The sequence below is a fragment of the Monodelphis domestica genome, chromosome 2, assembly GCF_027887165.1.
Source record: "Monodelphis domestica isolate mMonDom1 chromosome 2, mMonDom1.pri, whole genome shotgun sequence".
NCBI lineage: Eukaryota > Metazoa > Chordata > Mammalia > Didelphimorphia > Didelphidae > Monodelphis > Monodelphis domestica.
This window is the reverse complement of record NC_077228.1, coordinates 206,745,831-206,764,071: the sequence shown is the minus strand read 5'-3', so window position 1 is coordinate 206,764,071 and position 18,241 is coordinate 206,745,831. Positions and strand designations below refer to the sequence as shown.

Here is an 18,241-nt window from a genome sequence, read left to right as displayed (position 1 = left end):
AGAATCAACTTGCCAAGACAAACCCAAGAACTATTTGATCACAACTACAAAACACTTTTCACACAAAGTCTGATCTAAAATTTAAAAAAAAATTAATTGCTCATGGGCAGACTAACCCAATATAATAGCAATGATAATTCTATCTAAATTAATTTATTCAGTGCCATGCTAATCAAACTACCCAAAACTTATTTTGTAGAGCTAGAAGAAATAATAAAATTCATGTAGAAGAACAAAAAGCCACGAATATCAAGGGAATTAATAGGAAAAAAGTATAAGAAAGATGACAGCTACAACAGATTTTAAACTATATTATAAAGCAGCAACCATCAAAGCAATCAAATACTGGCTAAGAAATAGTGTAGTGAACAAATGGAATAAATTAGATATTCAACATGCAATAGAAAATTGCCATAACCTATGTCTGACAAATTCAAAGATCCAAACTTTTAACAGAACTCATTATTTGACAGAAATTACTGTGAAAACTAGAAAACAGTATGGCAGAAATTAGACACAGTTCAGTACCTCACACCATATACCAAGGTAAAGTTAAAATGGATACATGATTTAGAAAAAAAAAATAAAATAATGATTCCACAAACAAATTAGGGGAACATGGAATAGTTTACCTGTCAGATCTATGGATGAGGAATGAATTTATGTTCTGACAAGACATAGCACATCTATCTGAAACTCTACCAATTAAAGATTGATTTTGTTCTTACCATAATCTAGCTTAATCAGATTGTTTTCTTAATGCCTGCAGTTTAGTTTCATTCTGTTGGGAATTTTGACACTGGGAGCAGTAAGAGACAACAAGGTAGTCAGAGGCAGACAAGACACAGAAGTCATGCAATTCAGATAGCTAGAGAACAAAAAGAAGTTTCTGAATGTATGAAAGGAAAGGGATAAAGCATTTATTTATACAGTTTTGCCCATTACTTTCTTAGCCCTTTACCTCTCAGAAGAATATCCTAGAGGCTATTTAGTCCATCTCTTTCATTTCTCAGATAGGGAAATTGAGACCCAGAGAAATGAAATAACTTGATTAAATGTCATACCAGAGTTTAAGTGTCAGATTAGAATTCAAATTTGGACCTATCTTAAAATCCAACATTCTTTCCACTAAGCCATACCTTTTTATTTCACTGAATTAATTATATTTACTACTTTTGGCACAATAAATAGGGAGCAGTGTAAAGGATAGAGAGCCAAGAGAACTCTGAAGTCAAGAAGATTTGGGAGTAAGACCTGTCTCTGACCCTGGACAAGTCATTTTTAAAAATTCATTTTAAAACATTTTGAGTTTCAAATTTACTCCCTCCTCATCTTCCTTCCTTTACTCATTCCCTCCTACCTTTCTAATTTGATAAGCAGTCTAATATAGATTTTGCATGTATAATCATTTAAAAACATTTTATATGATGTTTTATTGAAGAAATAACAAAAAAAAGAAAAGAAAATATAATATGTTTTAGTCTATATTCAGACTATGTCAGTTTTTCCTCTTAAGACAGATGGTATTTTTCATCATGAGTCTCTATGATTGTCTTGGATCAATGTATTGCTGAGAAGCTGATCATCAAAAAATATTGCTGTAACTATGTACAATATTCAGGTTCTCTTGACTTCACTTTGCATCAATTTATCCAAGTCCAGTTTTTCTGAGGGATCCTCACCATCATTTCTTATAGCATAATAGTATTCCATTACAATTATATACTGTAGCTTGTTCGGCTATTCCTCAATGAAAGGGAGTCACTTTACTTTCCAATTTGTTGCTACCATTAAAAAAAAAACTACAAAAAAATTTTTTTGTGCTAAAAGGTCCTTTCTCCTTTCAAGTAAGTCATTTTTAACCGCAGTGCTCTAGGTAACTCTTTAAGACTAAGTTTCAGAAAACAAGCTGACCTGACTTCATAAAGAAGGTTTCCTTACCTGGGAGTTCAGTTCCTAACCCTATGTATGATAGTATTCCACTATTTTCATAAACCACAAGCCTTCAGTCTTTAGGCATCTATTTTTCCTTTTTTTCCTTACCCCAAAATATTCTACTATAAACATTTTGGTAAACATGCCATCTGCAAGACTTTTTTGAAAATTAAATCATTTTTCATTGACCTAGCTATACACATTAGAATAACAGAGTAGGAAAAAAATATATTCCCCATATTGCACCACAGCCAATCATTATATCTATATCTATATCTATATATCTTAAATAGATGATACAAAAAAACAATGAATTGGCCCAAAATTTAATAATAGATTGATAGAATTGATAGAATAGAATAATAGATTGGATTGCATGTGGTACTTCCAAGTATTACACTAATATCCACAACAAAATGTAACTAGATGAAGGCAAGATACATAGAAAAACCTAGACAAGGCTTCTCAGGGGCAAGATGAGATCTAACTATGAACATGAAACAGAAAAAATATTTGGGGGATGTTTGGTGTCTTACATGGGCACAATTTACTGGGAATTCTTATTGCATTCCTATATAGACTGCTAATACATGAACAAATTAATCATTGGATAAATTATGAATAATTCATAAGTAGGTATTCTACAATAAACTGGGGATGACTAATTTAAACCATTGAAACTACTTGACATTACTTTATATGGTTAAAGCTGGAAGAGCCTTACCACTACTACTCTGTTTCTTTTGTTGGATCATTATCCATATACAGTATGCCAATGGGTCATCCACCAAGCTCTGTCAAGTCATCCATCGTCAGCCCTCTTGTTTTCTTAATATCCTCTCAAGTGTTTTCATCATTTCTAATAGATTCATTGTCATCTCTATACAGATGAGCTCTATCCCCATATTACCAATTGCCTGTTTGAACTCTCCACCTGAATGTTTTATGTATAACTCAAATATGTCCAAAATGCAACCCTTTTTCTTCTCCTCTGTAGCATAGCAGGTATATTGGCATCACGGAAGTATTATTGATGTATTGATATTGTATCTTATGTATTCATATATCAGACTCCTGGTCATGTTACTTATTGATTATTGTATTTCCAAATCTTCAGTCCAAAGGACAAAAGAACTCAATACAGAAACAAAAGGAGGAGGCTAATCAAGCTTGTGACTTGGTAAGGAATGTGGTATAACAATGTATAAGCTAGGACCCTAGCAAATAATGTCCTGCTCAGGAGTTCTTTTGTCCTTTGGACTGAAGATTTGGAAATACAATAATCAATAAGTAACATGACCAGGAGTCTGATATATGAATACATAAGATACAATATCAATACATCAATAATACTTCCGTGATGCCAATATACCTGCTACATCCTCTAAATCCATTCCCTTCCTATTTTTGTTAACAAAATGACCATCCTTCTTCCAGTCATCCAGGTTGCCAACCTTAAACTCATCCTTGACATTTTCTTTCCTTAATACCCCCATATCCAAATTGTTTTCACATCTGTCTGTGTGAAATGGAAGTTTATGGGGATCCTGAAGTAACAAGATGTACCCTTTTTAGCCACTTTTCAAAATGAGACCAGGGAATCCCATCAGTTAAAATGCAATGGGAGAGAGAGAAATGTGAGGCAATGCCTCAAGTCATTGACCCAAGACAAAATATCCAAAGATTTACCAAAAAAATATTATTTATAAGAAAATCTTGATTCAATCTTGCCTCCCTGAAAGGATTATAACATTTTACAAGGGATGGAGATGGAGGTTTTCCTTTTGAATGAATGGAGTAAGGTTTACAGAGACATTGATTGTTACTGTTTCCCTCAAACCAAAGGGGATTAAGAGGTTTTTATATTTCAAAGAGGGTGGAGTAATCTTGTACTAACTTCCACTGGGGTAATTTACTGACAAACCAAAATGTTACTCTGAGAATTATATATTCGTTCTACCTCACATATGTCCCTTCATTCACCCAGGTCCCATTTTAGTTCAGGTACTCATTACCTCTCCCTAGGTTACTGGAATACTCTCTTTATTGTCCTCCCTACTTTCATTTTCTCCCTCCACACAGCTATAAAAAGATATAACACAAACTCCTGAGCTCAACATATCAATCTTTTATCATCTGATTGCAGCCTAACTTTCTAGGCTAATTTCATATTATTCCTTTTCATATCCTCTATATTTCAGCCTAACTAAACTGGTTGCTATTGTCTGAACTCATTCCATCTTTCATCTTTACACAAGTTGACCCTACAGCTAGTGTATACCACCTCCTTGTCTGTAAATCTTAGAATCCTTGTCTGCCTTCAAGGCTCAACTCTGGTAGGAAGTTTTTCCTAGTTATTATTGTTGCTTCCTTACTCAAATTATCATGTGCCCACTTATCTGTTTGCATACTGGATTTCATCAGTAGGAGGTAAACTCAAAAGGCAGGGACTGGTTTTTGTTTTGCTTTTATATACCCAGTCTAATATGGTGCTTTGTACTATTATTATTAACTTTATTAGAAAAAAATCTGTATTTATTCCAAAACTATAATCTCAAAGATTTTGAGATATTTCTAAATTAAAATGGATGCAATATCATGCACTCTAGTCTCACTTCTCTCACTGGAATTCTGACTCCCACCCCTCAGGCTCTGGGTAATAATAGATAAGCTTTAACCTTATCTTATCTAGAACTAGGGCCATGGTGCTACTTTCTGGCAAGATCCAATGTGTGCCATTGTACACCCTTAGCACCCCTTCCCCACCTTTCTAACTAATATTAATATATATATATACACACATATATATAAGTATACATATTTTCCCCCTGTTAGAATGTGGGTTCCCTAAGGAGAGAAAATATTTTGTTTGATTAGATTTTTATTCCCAGTCCTTAGCACAATGCCTAGCAGATAATACTTAACAGAAATGAGAATGATCACCAACATTTATAGAGTGCTTTTAAGTTCACAATATATTTATATTATCTCATTTGAATCTCATAATCCTATGAAGGAGATATAGTGGCACATGAATTACTTTGCACAAGTAAATTTAATAGTTTCATTTTGTGACAGCAATTGATGGAGGTGGGTAGTGATGGGCAGTGATAGAAGCAGAACCCTCATGTTCTGAAATCTTGTATTTCTCACCAGTTAGCACTAGTAAAGCATAAATTGTGAAATCCGTATTAATTATGATTATTTACTGATTAATCTATATTAATTACTGATGAATAAATCAGTTAACCATTCTGTATTGTTAATCATTTATAATGGTTCTATACTGTTGTGTTCTGTACACCAGCTTTGTGTTGTTATGTATCATTAATTGCTCATATTGTTCTGTATTTACCTTAGTTCTGAACTGCTGGCATTATTATCACCTTGAATGGTTGTCTACTGTACTATATCCTCCCTATGTTCCCATCTTTTATGAGAGCATTCCAGAAGGATGGTGAGACATCTTCTGCACTGATAAATGATAGCAGGTGGGACAATGTGGGGAAACATGGGACATGGGCACTAGTGGCTCTGGCAGTCCAGGGGAATCCCCCAAACCTGCATGTACTCATTCCATTTTTGGTGTCCTCAAGTTCACCTATGAAGTGTCAGACCCCAAAATACACTTCCACCTTGATTTGGACCCACCTTCTCTATCTCATCTTCTGAGTTGTTTTTGTTTTTCCTACCTGTAATGACTTGTAATGTCCAGGAATAGGAAATTCTGGGAAAAGGTAGAGATTTCCCCGGAATGGGAGGTAACAAGCCCCCATATCCTCAATAAATATGCAAACTCTGATCCACAGTTTCAGCCACTCAGTCTATTCCATCAGCTATCAGGCTGTTCCATCATCCTAAACTTCTTCTTCCTTAAATAAAATTCTTTCATATCTCTGGATTGAATGGAGTTTTGAGCCTCCCATTCTTGGGGCAAGACCCTGCTACAAACTCAAGTGTGTTTTCCCACAACCTAATGACCATAAAATGCATGCTTCTAATTTCACTAGGCTGACTCAAAAAATATGTCATTGACCATGTGAACCTGGAATAAGCTGGTTTTCCCACTTGTAGTTCTCCCTTTGATAAATGCTAGGTTTTGTTCCACACACATGTGCTTCATTCCTCTCTTTTATCATATCTTTAATTTTATAGTTTTAAAGAATAGGTGTTACTCCAAGACAATATGCAGAAATTATGGCTTTTAAATTTCTCATCTGTTATATTGTAATATTGTACCATGAGCTGGCATGGAAGTCAAGTGTTTCAAGAGTAATGCAAATCCAGGTTGAATCAAGCTCAGTTACAGCAAAGCAAAAAGCAAAGTTTTATTTTAAATGAAAAATAGTACTAAGAATTGACAAAATATTGCTGTGAAACAGTCTAATTAATCCTCAGAAAACAAAGACCTTCAGAAGGACCCAGCAGCTGAATGGGTTATCACAGATTTTTCTAGTATGGTGTAAGTTTCTTCAAGTTGGGAGAACAGTGAGAATATCATTAGAAAAAAAAGACAGTTACTAACCTTTGCTGTGAAGAAAAAGAATTTTTGTTTCAGGGACAAAACAATTCTAAGTTCTGAAGATGGGGAAAAGATCATTTTTACTGACAAAATTCACTTTTTCATTAAGGCTAAAACTGTTTTCAGAAGAAACTCATGTAAGCCAGTAAGATGTAGGCATCTTCATTAGCTAAAACATCCAGCCAAAAAGTATTTGGGGAATTTTTCACTTCTGGTAGTCCTGAAAATTTCATCCCCAGTTAAGGCAGTGATGAATTCTGATAACTATGTGATATGCGAAGAAGCAGAATTGTTCAGAATTTCAAAAAAATCACAAATGGAGATGGAATATTTGAAAATAAGCTTGCATCATGCCACTTGTAACAAAAGGTTAAGAAATTTACCTAGGAGATAAGGATAAATATACTAATATATAGGTACTCACCTGTTTTCAACTTTATTGAAAACCTATGGGCTACAAAAGACCATAAAACTGTGTGTAACCTTAGACTCAGTGATACCACAACTGAATCTGTACCCAAAAAAAGAGCAAAGGAAAAGGAATTATATATACAAAAATATTTGTAGCAGGTCTTATTGTGGTGGCAAAGAATTGGAAATTGAGGGAATGCTTATTGATTGGGGAATGGCTGAACAAATTGTGGGTTATGATTGTAATAGAATACTACTGTGCTATAAGAAATGATAAGGGAGATTATTTCAGGAAAGAAACAAAAACATGGCATGACCTACATGAACTGATGCAAAGTGAAGTGAGAAATACTAGGAAATCATTGTATACAGTTAACAGCAATATTGTAAGGATGATCAACTGTGAAAGACTTGGTTACTCTGATCAATATAATGATCTGAGACATTTTCAAAGGACTCATGCTGAAAAAATGCTATCCACCTCCAGAGAGAGAACAGATGAACTCCGAGTGCAAATTGAAGGATAATTTTCTTGCTTTCTTTTTCTTTTCTTTTTTTGTGATATGGCTAATATAGAAATATGTTTTATATGATTTAACATGTATGATTGATATCATATTGCTTCCTTTTCTCAGTGGCAGGTAGAAGGAAGAGAGAGAATTTAAGGCTCATTTTAAAAAGGATGTTAAAAAAAACTTTTTTTTTTTTTAAGAAAATCGATGGTCTAGTTTCAATCACCATCAGCAATGGGATATTCATGGATCGAAACCACTAACACTTTAAGCCACTACCAATTTTGTCTTAAGTCCTTATTAATGGATCTATCTTTTGATCTGGGTGAATCTTTGTGAGGCTACTAAAAAATCAAGATGAGCCAAAGAAAATGGGGGTTCTTCCCCCAAAGAAGATAAAGACAGGATAATAACAACATTAGAAGTTGAAAAAGAAAGCAATGAAGAAAAGATTGTGCCATAAAAGGGATGAAAATCAAGCAACACCAACCTGCCTTTGTGAAAGCTAAGCATGAGAAGGGTACAGATGATGGTAAAAATGAAGAGGATAAAGCCAAAGCTAAGCTTTATTTCAGGAGGTTTTTGTGGAAAATAGGTCAGGACATAGTGATCCAGCTTAGATTTATCTCATGTATAGGGTCTCCCCAAAGCTATTAATGGAGTTTCTTCTAGAATAGGTGCTAAATGTAAAAAGCAGTAAATATCAGGCATAGGACAACTATTTATTTTCTCCACCACACAGAAATGCTAAAGGTAAAAAAGGCATAAACATGCAATAACAAATACCTAGAACATGAAACAGTAAGACAAAAATAAAAGGCTTATAAGAGTCTATAAAAAGACACAGAAAATGAGAACCATACAAAGCCCATTACTTGCTATACTTTTTTTTAAATTATGCACTTAAACACCAAATAAGATGACCATGTCCACCAGGCAAATAAAAACAGAAAAAGTTTTACACATGCAGCTAATAATCTGAATAACATACACCTTTGTTTTCCCCTTCATATTAAATATACAAATTTAACATGTTTTCAAAAGAGTTTTGCTTATTTGTGTTCCTTACTGATCTTCCTCAGTTTCTGTAAATTAAAAAAAAATACTTCAATAACCTTTTTTCTTACATTTCTTCATTTTTTTCCACTTTGGCAAGCTTTCCTCTTCCCTCAAACTTCTCTCTCCAAAAAAGTTGGGAGAAAAAAACCCCTCATATCAAATATGAATTTTCATTCAAAACAAATCCCCAAATTAACTATGTCTGAAAATATGCATCTTATTCTGTGCAACTATCATTGAGGGAAAAAAATAATTGTGGAAAAGGGGACCCTCTCAACACTGGTAATATCTGCTGACCAATTGCCACCAACAGGCAGAAAAGCACAGAGAATGGAACATAGTCTGAGAATGGCAGTACCCCCAGACTACTGGTCTTACTTCCTATCTAGCCCTTAAACAGATCAAGTGGGGAACCAACTCCAATGGAGAAAGAGCCAAGCCATCCTTGCCAACTGCCAATCAGCTTAATGCCACACATAAAGCAAAGCTGAAGCAACATCAGAGAAGAAGCAATGACACAAGGTAATATGTTCAAGGAAGTCAAACCAGTACCATAACTTTGACCACCATCTCCTCTTAAAGTTTAATGGAGACAGCTCAGGACCCTGATCAAGAACTTTGAGAAAAGTGATATTTCCAGCCCACTGTCCTCAGCCATTATCCTAGGAAGCAATCACTATGGAGATGCAGTCTGACTATGCATCCTACAGAAGCTTTGGTACATCCTTTGAGGACCTAGAAAAGAAAGTTCCTGTTACTAAAGTCCTTGGCACTGTCAAACTGTTCAACAATGGAAACTGATAAGGTTTTGTCAGTGAAAATGACATTAAAGAAGCAGCATTACCATCTCCCTTGCTGCTGCACCCTAAATCTTTTCATCTGATTTGAAGCTGAAACTTTCCTAATGTGTTATCTCCCCCAGTAAAATGTGAGCTCCTGAAGAGCAGGGACTATCATCCTTTTCTGTTTGTATCTCCAGTGCTTAACACAATTATTTGCACAAAGTAAGTGCTTAATAAATATTTTGTTCACTCATTTATTTGTGGGTTGTTATTTAATGACACTGTACATTGACCTCAACATAGTGGAAGTCATTTTTGTCCTCTTCAAGTATGAAGGACAACAACCAACATCTACTGGCACCTGTGATCAAGGACTCATGAAGCAGAAGAAACAACTAGGAACTTGAGATCTAGTCTTAGGATCACGTAGAAAAACATATCCTTGGGTCAGCTAGTTGTCTCAGTGGATAGAGAGCCAGACCTGGAGAGAGAAGGTCCTGGATTCAAATCTAGTCTCAGATACTTCCTATCTGTGTGACTGGGCAAATCACTTAACCCCCATTGCCTAGCCCATACAGCTCTTCTGCCTTGGAACCAGTATCTAGTATTGATTCTAAGACAGAAGGTAAGGGTTAAAAAAAAAAGAAAGAAAGAAAAGCATGTGCTCACTTTGCTATGTTCATGTATCCTCCCGGGAATATCATAGTCAAAATCCAGAGCTTCCAAGTCAAAAACAAAAACAAAAAACTACAAGTAATCACAAAGAGAGAATTGAGGTAGTACTTTCCCCCCTCTGAGGTAACTTTCCATCTGCTATGGATATATCTTATGTGTACTAATTATTTACACAATGTTTGCTCAATGAGGTTGCATGTTTTTGGAGGGCAGGAATTGTTATTATCTGCTTCTTCTGTACTTAGTTCAGTGCCTGGCACATTGTAAGGCCCATTATAAGTGCTTGTTTACTGACTAAGGAGTTATAGTCACTTGCAACTATCACTAGGAAGGAGAGGAAAATTTGGCATGTACTGTTCTAAAAGACAAAAGGCTTACAACTTGTCTAGCAAAGCTGAGAATAACCAGAAAGGGTTTTGAAAAACTAAATAAAAATGGATTTTTAATGAAATAGAGCACTTATAAGTATTGTTGATGAAATAAGCAATAAGCACTTTAAAATGCAAACATAGAACAAAAAAAAAACACAAAAAGTTAATATTTTTGAGCATTTGGAAGGGACAATACAATGATTAAGTGTTTATAGTTGAATGAGGGAAAATAGCAAGTGTTCCCTCAGAACCCCGTCTTCCCAGGTCAAACATAATCAGTAAACCAAAAGACCTAAGGAAAGTTTTGTTATATTTTGAGGAGAAGAGGGGAAAAAAGAAAAGGAATGCATTAGGGAAGAGAGAGAGGAAAGGATGAAACATTATCTCAGATGGTTGAGTTGCTAAAGAATTAGACTATACAAATATGAAAGAAGAAAGAAGAGAAGCACATGAACTGTACTGTCAACTGAACTTGACAAAGATTAATTCTAGCACAGAACCAGAAGAGGACAGGATTAAGAGGGAGTGTAGATTCAGAAGGCTAGATGGTGCAGTGCATAGAGTGAAATTCCTCATCTTCATGAGTTCAAATCTAGTCTCAGATACCTACTAGCTATGTGACCCTGGAGAGAGTCCCCTAGCTCTGCCTTTTCCAATCTGTAAAAATGATCTAGAGAAAGAAAAAGACAAACCATTCTAGTGTTTTTGCCAAGAAAACTCAGAGGGTTCACAAAGAGTTGGAGATGACTACAATGACTGAAAAACAACTGATTCAGGTGGAAGGGATTACATTTATCTTATATAATTTGGCTTTACAAGGAAACTGTATAAAAAGTTAGGAGAAAAAACTATACAGGAAGCTTATTTATGTGTGAGGTTTCTCAGTGGCATAGTAGATAGAGCACACTGGACCTGGAGATAGTAAGTCCCAAGTTCACATTATCCATCAGACATTTACATACATCAGACACTGAGGCAAGTTATTTTGATTTCTCTCAGTTTTATCATTTATTAAATAGGAATAGTAGCACCTACTTTCTAGGATTGTTGTGTGTTATCAAATGAGATGTTTGCAACATGTTTTACAAACCTTAAAGTGCTATATAAGTGCTAGATATTATTGTTATTATTTGAACTAGAAAAAAGGATTGAATACACACATGCAGAATTGGGAGAAAAAAATTATTAACTCCCTTTGGAATATAGTGGGGGCAGAAAGGTGTGGGATTAGTCTTAAGCAAGGCAATCTCTGTCTTTCAGAGTATGGAACATGAGGGATATAGATGGGAAAAAGGAAGGAAGGAAAGAGAGAAAGGAAGAAAGAAAAAGGAAGGAAGGAAGGAAGAAAGGAAGGAAGAAGATAAGGGAGGAGTTAAGGGAGGAAAGAAAGAAAGGGGAGAAAGAAAGAAAGGAAAGAAGGAAGGAAGGAAAGGAAAGAAGGAAGAAGAAAGAATGAAAAAGAAGAAAGAGAAACCTATACCTGGGAACTGGAAATGGGAAAGAATAGAGGAGTCATGAAATAGAAATAAATTGCATAAAATATAGATCACAAGTATAGAATACAATCCTTTCTCGATACTCTGTTCTTCATCATAAATAAAGTAACTAAAGGCAAAGAAAGGAGAAAGTATATGAAGATATGGTGAAAGGAAAAGCTCAATTAAAAATAAAAATAATAACTCTGAACTTGAATAAGATGAGCTTACCCCTAAAAAGGAGGAGGATAGCAGAAAGGATTAGAAAGAATCCAGTAGCATGTTATTTATAAGGAACACATTTGAAATGAACAAATTCAAGCAGACTTTAAATAAGTAGCTGGAGCAAACTATATTATGCATCAGGCAGACCCTAAAACAAGGGTCATTTATCATCTTACGCGGAGCAATAGTAAAAATAGATGATTAAAAGAGGCATAACATGGTTGACTTTGGCCTTACCCTCTCAGGGTCAGGCCTGTTACTTCTCACGCTCGTCGTTCTAAGATTCCCTAACAAATTGGGGTGGCTTTTCTCCACTGCCATCAGCTTGAGCACCCACCAGCTATGTCTCTCCCACCCTCTCCCTCCACCATGAGGGCCCAATGACTAGCACCCCAGTTTCAACTAACCATATAACACTAAATGGCTTTTACAGAGGAATATTTGCTTCACAGATAGAGCCAGCACAAATGCACTAACATTTCCTTCAACCCATCAGGGAGATAATCCATCCCCTCCACCTGGACCCCCACCCCCATCACCCACACCATCTCAGTCTGAGGGGAAGATGCGATTAGACTTCTAATGTATCTCAGTACCTACATAACTCTACCTCTCCATCATGTATACAGGGCCTGTATATTGTAAGGGGAGGAAATAGCATTGGTTCTACCAAGTTCATGTATGGATGTGGCATGACTACCAGATGAATTTTTCAGTTGGGTTGGAGACCAAAAGTTGCTCCTGGGTTTCCCAGCTTGCTCCCTGTGTATCTGTGCTATATTGAATGAGAATCCAGCTTCTTGTGGGTTATTCTTTTGACCTTTCCAAATTCCCAATGTTAAACACTATATCTCTTTCACTGAATGCCATGAATGAAAAAGCCACTGAAATTTAGTAAATGAGGCTCTGGAGCAGATAGGAGGCTCAGTGGATAGTCAGACCTGGAGATAGGAGGTCCTGGGTTCAAATGTTACTTTAGATACATCCAAGCTGTGTGACCCTGGGCAAGTCACTTAACCCCCATTGCCTACCCCTTACTGTTCTTTTGCCTTGGAACCAATACTTGGAATTGGTTCTAAGACAGAAGGGAAGGGTTTAAAAGTAAAAGGTAAATGAGGCTAAATAAATAAAAGTAAATGTGACAACTATTCCAAATCATTATTAGTTAAAGAAATACTAATTAAACTAACTGACAAAATTAAAAAATGGAAAATGAGAGTTATTGAGAGGGCTTTGGAAAGACAGGCTAACACTTTTGTAGGTGATAAGTTTTGAAGGACTGAACTGGTCCAGCTATTTTGGAAAACAATTTGGAATTATGTCCAAAAAGTCATATGAACTATCGGTACTCTTTAAAATAGCAAGACTACTACTAGGCATATACCCTAAAGCCACATTTGTAAACCTTTGGCACCCGGGGCCAGGGTGGGGGCTGCTCCCTCTCTACCATACCTGAGATAATTTCTACCATTACCCACTTCTCTACCCAGGAGCCCAATAGGAAGGCTTCCTCTCTACCCTATCTGGGGTAAGGTGTGTGTGTGGGGAGCCTCACATGCAGCATAAGAGTGTAGTTTGGGCACTAGGTTTCTAGAAGGTTCCCCATCACTGTCCTAAAGAGATTAAAGAAAGAAGAAAAAGACCCATAAGTACAAAAATAGGTATAACAGATCTTTTTGTTATAGCAAGTAAAGAGGGTAAATGTCAACTGAACAAATTGTGTTATATAAATGAGATGGAATATTATTGTGTCTTAAGAAACAATAAAAGGGACAATTTCAGAAAAATATGGGAAGATGTGCAAACATATACAGAGTTAAATGAGCAGATCAGGAGAATAATTTCTATTATAGTAACATTGCAAAGACAACTTAAGAACTCTGATCAATGTAATCAGCAACCAAAATTCCAGAGGATTGATAATGAAGCATGCTCTTAACCAAGGGGTGGTGAATCCTAGGTGTAGAATGAATCATACATTTGTGGACATGACAAATGTGTAGATTTGTTTTGCTTGTCAGAAGGTTATATTTTTTCCTTATGTGGGGAGGGGGAAAAGGAGCTTGTAGTGTTGTCACGAGAATAAAAAAGAATTTACAAAGGAGCATTAAACCACTTTAAAGCTGCTCAGAGGGAATTTCAGAGGGAGCAAATGGAATATCTTTGAATATAACCTGTTGAATTTATTCTATACTTTTTGAAAAGCAAACTGTACACAATAGAGATGTATGGTTTCACTTGAGGTGCTCTCTGTTCTATTTTGTATATGGAAATGTTTTTATTCAATGTTTGATAAATGCAGAATAAAAGCACAATTTTAAAATTCAAAATTCTTGAGAGTCTCTTCTGGGGGCCTTTTGTGAGCTACCAGAAGTGGCTCTAGTCTTCTCTCACAAAAGGTCTGAAAATGTGTTGATTTGTACCAGGTATGTTGGTTGGAAGAAATTTTACAAAGGAGCAATAACACTTCCTTTCAATAAGAAGCCAGAGAATGTAGTAATAGATTGGCTAGAATGAAGCAGAGAAAGAATGAAGGCAGAAAGAAACAGCAGCTGTCAAACTGGAGTAGAAGAAACACAAGGCCAACTGCTGGTTGATAGTTATTCCAGTCATTATGCAGCTCTAGGAACATGAATCCTCTCTCCTACCAGCATGTTAGAGTTTGGACCATTATAAGCCTTTATGTATTGCATATGGCAAAAGGCAGGAAAATATTTGGTTATTTGCTCTCCCCTGTTATTTACTTAGTTATTATGTCCTAATTAAATTCATTGGAGTTGGATAAAAAATGGAAACCCAACCATTTTCTTAGACAGACCATCCTGTCTCATCCAAGTCATAACAAGTAACCATGCATGAAAGATAACCCTGCACAATACCTTCAGTAGCAACTAAAGTAACAAATGAACAACTACTTTTCAAAGTTAGTATAGCTTTTGAATCTCTAAGTCTAACCATCATTTGATCTGACTCCCCTTCGATGCCTGCTAAAGGCTCCCATTCAACCTCATCCTTATGAATGGAGACCTCCAAAAACATGATTCCCTATACAGTTATTGGGGATCAGGGTGAGAGACTACTAGGTGGTTTTTCAGGGCTATAACCTGTTTTGGACTGCACTCAAAAGAGGCAGAATTATGGGTAACAATAAATGGGAGCCATTAGGGATACTTAAATGGGACTTATGGGCACTCTAAAAACTCAGATTTATAGTAACAAGTTATATTTTAAAATTAAGAGAAACTTAAATAATGGTCCAAACATGACCAATTTATTAGTTAGGCTAGCAATAACTAATAGATTGGGTCTTTGGCCTTTCAATAACCAAAGACCAAAAGGTAATGCTTTCTAGCTTTCATACAGCTTTGGGAAGTACAAGAGAACTAAGAACAGAATTAGGTGGTGTAGGTTGGGGGGACAATGTAATTGGTTACAGGACCGGCACCATCATGGAGGCAAGGACAACATGATTGGTTACCTTAAGAAGTTCTGGCTAGAACCATCCCTCTCTGTCATAGATGAATGCTTGATTGCTTTATGGGACCATTGTTAGTGGATCAGAGCTAGTTCCTGGCACTTACAAAGACTTGTTAGAGAGATAAGAGCTTTCCTTAATAATGCAAAGACAGTTTAGGGACAATGTATCCCTTAGCGCTAGCTTCAGGCTTTAAAGACAACACCAGATGTCATGGTGTTTTCCCAGAAGCTGAAGGTATGATAATTAACAGTTTTTCTCATTAATAAATAATCATATGTAATTATATAATTATCATAACTTTAAGCGAATTCCTGAGCTTACCTCAATGACAGGTTCTTCTGTATTGAACTACTACTGTACTAATTTTGCAATATAACTGATTTTATACTCTATTAATTTTATAACTGAGTCTGCATCTGCCTAGAGCCACCTTTCCATATTAGCATGTATCAGAAGCTTGCATGCTTGCATCCAAAGTTTCCTAGGTTCTCCCTATTCACTATATTCCCTCAAACTTGATTCAATAGGTTGGATTCTTCATTTTCTTAGGCATGATATTCCACCCCTTCATATATATACCATGATTCAGCCTAGGGCTTCTGCCACTGTAGTTTAATGGTCTGATCTACATTATGTCATAATAGTTGGATATATGTGCCCTTAGGTTGCAGAATGTCTTTTAGGTCTCTGTCCACCAGACTGGCAGCATGAGAGAGTTTGGTAGCCCTGGGGAAGAGCAGTAAAGATATCTATAATGGCTTCAGGAATAGAGAAATTTGTGATGTTGAAAACTCCATACCTTTGATCCAGTGTCTGGGCTACTTGGTATATCACATTACCAAGATCAGGAAGAGCAACAGTAACTGGCGATCCTTGTTCAACTTCCTTTATTTCACTGTAAGATGCCAGCTGGGTTCCATACCATTTGCCTTTTTCACTGGCCACATAAGATTGTTGTTCAGGAGTTGGCAGAAACAAAACATCTATAATATTTTTCATCTCCATCTTTAGGGAGGAAATAGCTTTTAGCCTTTCCTGGGTCTGATATTATTGTACAAGAGAGAAGGCTCATAACATATAGAAGATTAAACATATAGAAGATTTCCATTGGGCCCCAATCATAATAACCTGAATAGAGGTAGCCATAAGCCTTTTACAAGGAACAAACTCTCAAGAATCCATCATGTAGATTGCCACAATACACATGTCCTGATTGTCCATCCCAATTATATATTTACCACAACTGACTCAGAAAGGGGGCTCTCTTCTAAGTTCCTTCTGAGTAAGGGGTGCCTCTTGGGTGGTCTTTTCACCAAAATCCATCATGGAAAATTCGACCCTGTGGATGTCCTTTGACATAATAATATGAATCCCAATGCCCAATGACCCTTTATGTATTCAGCTACCCTCTTCCTCCCTCCTTTCTGCCTTTGGCATATGGCTTTTAAGCTCCCTTGCAGTCCTACACCTGGAATGGTCCAGACCTTTTGGGAACCTCAACCGTTACACTAGAGGGACCCAGAAGCCTTTGAAACCTAGATATGGGTGCTTGACTTGGGTGGCTTGGGACCAAAAGAGAGGTCATGATTTTAGGGGATGGGTGAAGTAGCTAAATCACACTCTTTAGTGAATTTCTCTCTTTACCCTCTTGCTAACTTATACTGAAAAAGCTACAAAGGGGATTCATCCACTTAAGCATAACTCTCCATCTTAGCCACCTAAAACACAAAAGATGGTATTCATCTGGGGCATCTAACCAATTTAGCTAACTTTTCAAAAGGAAGTCTTCTCTGAGATCCTCAAGTGTATGAAGTCTATGATCCTACTGGACCACAACTTTCATCAACTAAGTGACATTACACTTTTAAAACATCCTAGTTCTGGAGGACTTATGAAAGGGAATGCTATCTACCTCCAGAGAAAGAACTGTTGGAGTCAGATGCACATCAAAGCATACTATCTTTCACATTCATTTATTTTTTAACTTTCATTTAAAAAATTTATTTATTTAGAATATTTTCCCCTGGTTATCTGATTCACAGTCTTTTCCCACATTACTTACGGTTTTATTTTTTAGTTTTGGTTTTATATGAGGATTCTCTTATAACAATGACCAATATGGAAGTGTGTTTTGAATAATAATATATGTATAATACAGATCAGATTGGTTACCATCTCCCTAAAAGGGGGAGGGAAAAGAGAGAGGGACAGTTTGAATCTTATAATTTTGGAAAATATATGTTGAAAACTGTCATTATGTGTAATTGGGAAAATAAAATATCCTGCCACCTCCCAAATTACTTGATCATGAAAATCCTCCCATTTTCTGTTATCCTGTCCCCTAGTTAGTTACTCCTGAGGTGTTATGATAGGGAAAAGTTGATATTTTCATAGTTGTTGAATATTGACAGATTTCTTGATAGCGCATAACTTTCTGGACTAACAAGAATCAAGGGAAAGAGCTAGGGATAGTTGTATTTACTACTAAATATTCCTTTTAGCAGTGCTTTAGAACTTTCCACCCAACTCCTCTGTAATATATAAGAGGGGAGGATTTTTTTGTGTTTTTAAAAATTGTTACTTTACTGACAAAATTCTCTTTTTTGTTGCTGATTTTCTAAGAAATTCTCCAAAAAAATCTGATCATTTACAAGTTAGAGATAGTTTTGCCTAATTTTTGTTAGTGTTTATTCCCTTAATTCCTTTTTCTCTATTGTTATAGCTAGCATTTAAAATTTAATAAATAATAATCCTGACAGTGGGCATCATATTTAGAAAGTTTCTAAGGTTTCTCTA

The 18,241-nt window shown here is 36.0% G+C and overlaps 1 protein-coding gene across 2 annotated transcripts in view; it reads left to right on the top strand.

Moving 5' to 3' along the window:
- The window catches only part of CDC27 (cell division cycle 27), a 135,349-nt gene extending 123,754 nt beyond the window's left edge, over nt 1-11,595 (top strand). For both annotated transcript variants that reach the window (XR_008916395.1, XR_008916394.1), the window contains exon 20: nt 7,504-11,595. The gene's annotated coding sequence lies outside the window, so the exon portion shown is untranslated. The remainder of the gene's footprint in view (nt 1-7,503) is intronic.
- The last annotated feature ends 6,646 nt before the right edge of the window (nt 11,596-18,241 follow it).